This window comes from Pristis pectinata, chromosome 17 (assembly GCF_009764475.1).
Source record: "Pristis pectinata isolate sPriPec2 chromosome 17, sPriPec2.1.pri, whole genome shotgun sequence".
In the NCBI taxonomy this organism is placed as follows: Eukaryota; Metazoa; Chordata; class Chondrichthyes; order Rhinopristiformes; family Pristidae; genus Pristis; species Pristis pectinata.
The window spans coordinates 5,305,920-5,308,503 of NC_067421.1; the positions used below are offsets into that span (position 1 = coordinate 5,305,920).

The 2,584-nt window shown below is 61.7% G+C and overlaps 1 non-coding gene across 1 annotated transcript; it reads left to right on the forward strand.

Annotated features, from left to right (window-relative positions):
• The first annotated feature begins 1,961 nt into the window (after positions 1–1,961).
• On the forward strand, positions 1,962–2,034 carry trnar-ccu (transfer RNA arginine (anticodon CCU)). Its single transcript has one exon. It is a non-coding gene; the product is annotated as a tRNA-Arg (tRNA).
• Positions 2,035–2,584: the final 550 nt, after the last annotated feature.

Sequence of the window (2,584 nt, forward strand, 5' to 3'; positions counted from 1 at the left end):
TCATTGTTCAGGACAAGCTTCCCACTCGTTGTTTATTGCACCCAGTACTCCTATTGTCTAGCATAACGGGACCGAAACCAATGTCCCGGACAAAGTAATTAACATCTTATCCATGAGTCAGCAGCTTGCATGCTGTTGGTTGCGAGGTATTTTTTCTATCAGCTATAGGTATGGTGACAGTTTTTAACCCTTTACTTCCTCATGTAGGCTTCCACAACATTTGCTATCATCTCAACTCTAAGTGTACTATGGACCGCCCCGGAGCCTACTGCAGACTCCTCGATCCCAATGAATTTCCTCCTCCCAGGCCTCCTGACAAACAACGGCTGCACCATGCGACCTTCTTGTAAATGAGAACTGTGCTCCCATTCTGACAATCATGAAGGGGTTGAATTCTGTCATGTCTGAGCTCATGGGCCAGGTAGATCCGGGAGCTCCAGGTACAACTCGGGTCAACTCACGGTACAGCTGGTGGGTCTGCAGCACAGACCGCACAGGGCTGCAGGGGCACCAGTGAATCACAACAACCCAGCAACCTCCGGTCACCACGGACAATGGCTACTGCTTCTCTCCGAGTTAAGTAGTGTGGGATTCAGATGTCCGTGGCTGCAGGAATTACTTGCTGCCAGCGGCTGGTCTGTTGTGGCCCTCATGTAGCTGCCGGCTAATTTCAACTGTTGCAATCATGTCCAAAGGTGTTGTGTCCCACTGCCCCATCACTGGACCCTCTACACCCCATCACTGGACCCACGACACCCCATCACCAGACCCTCTACACTCCATGGACCGGACCCTGTTCACCCGTACACTGGACCCACTACACCCCATGGACCGGACCCTCTACACCACATCACTGCACCCTCTACACCCCATCACTGAACCCTCTACACCCCATACACTGGACCCACTACACCCCTACACCGGACCCTCTACACCCCTACACTGGACCCTCTACACCCCTACACTGGACCCTCTACACCCCATGGACCGGACCCTCTATACCACATCACTGCACCCTCTACACCCCTACACTGGACCCTCTACACCCCATGGACCGGACCCTCTATACCACATCACTGCACCCTCTACACCCCTACACTGGACCCACTACACCCCTACACCAGACCCTCTACACCCGTACACTGGACTCTCTACACCCCATGGACCGGACCCTCTACACCCCTACACCGGACCCACTACACCCCATCACTGGACCCTCTACACCTCATGGACCAGACCCTCTCCACCTCACGGACCGGACCCTCTACACCCCTACACCAGACAAACTACACCCCTACACCGGACCCTCTACACCCCATGGACCGGACCCTCTACACCCCTACACTGGACCCTCTGCATCTGTACACTGGACCCCCTCCACCCCATGGACCGGACTCTCCGCACCCCATGGACCCGACCCCCCCCTCCCCATGGACCCGACCCCCTCCTCCCCCTGGACCGGACCCCCCATGAGCCGGACTGCCCCCGCCTCCCCATGGACCGGACTCTCCACCCCACGGACCGGACCCCCCTCCCCTCCCCACGGACCGGACCCTCCTCCCCTCCCCACGGACCGGACCCCCCTCCCCTCCCCACGGACCGGACCCTCCTCCCCTCCTCCCCTCCCCACGGACCGGACCCTCCTCCCCTCCTCCCCTCCCCACGGACCGGACCCCCCTCCCCTCCCCTCCCCACGGACCGGACCCCCCTCCCCTCCCCACGGACCGGACCCCCCTCCCCTCCCCTCCCCACGGACCGGACCCCCCTCCCCTCCCCACGGACCGGACCCTCCTCCCCTCCCCACGGACCGGACCCCCCTCCCCTCCCCACGGACCGGACCCTCCTCCCGTCCCCCCGCACCGCCCCGCACGGCTGCAGCTGCAGCTGCCGCGTCGGTTGCGGCTGCGCGCCCCCCGGCGGCCGCGCTATGAAGGGCCGCTGCCGCGCCCTGGAGCCGGGCAGCCCCAGTGGCCTAATGGATAAGGCACTGGCCTCCTAAGCCAGGGATTGTGGGTTCGAGTCCCATCTGGGGTGAGGAACATTTTGCTTTATTTTTTGTTTTCATTCCACGTCTTTGTGTTTCCAGCACCGCCGGCCCACTCCATTAATGTGCAAAGCAAACCCTTCCGCAGAAATGTTTTCACTGCGGTTCCCTGCGCTGGTCGGAGCAGAACAGCAGCCCACAAATGCTGAGTGAAAGGTGAACCAAGACCCAGTGAACCCCCGGCACATGGGCTGCTGTGTGCAATGGGCTGTCTGGATGGCCCCTCACCGGGTCTGTGTCTCCGTACATGTGCCCATCAGAAACCGGTGACCAACGGTGACCGCTCCCCCTCCGTCCTCTCCCCATATTTTTCTGTTTTCTCTCTCCTCACCGGAACTTTCCGTCTCCCAATCCCCTACCGTCCCCCCACCCCCCCCACACTCCCCCACCCCACCCCTCCACCCCTCCACCCCCCACACACTCCCCCACCCCACCCCTCCACCCCTCCACCCCCCACACACTCCCCCACCCCACCCCTCCACCCCCCCACACTCCCCCACCCCTCCACCCCCCACACACTCCCCCACCCCACCCCTCCAC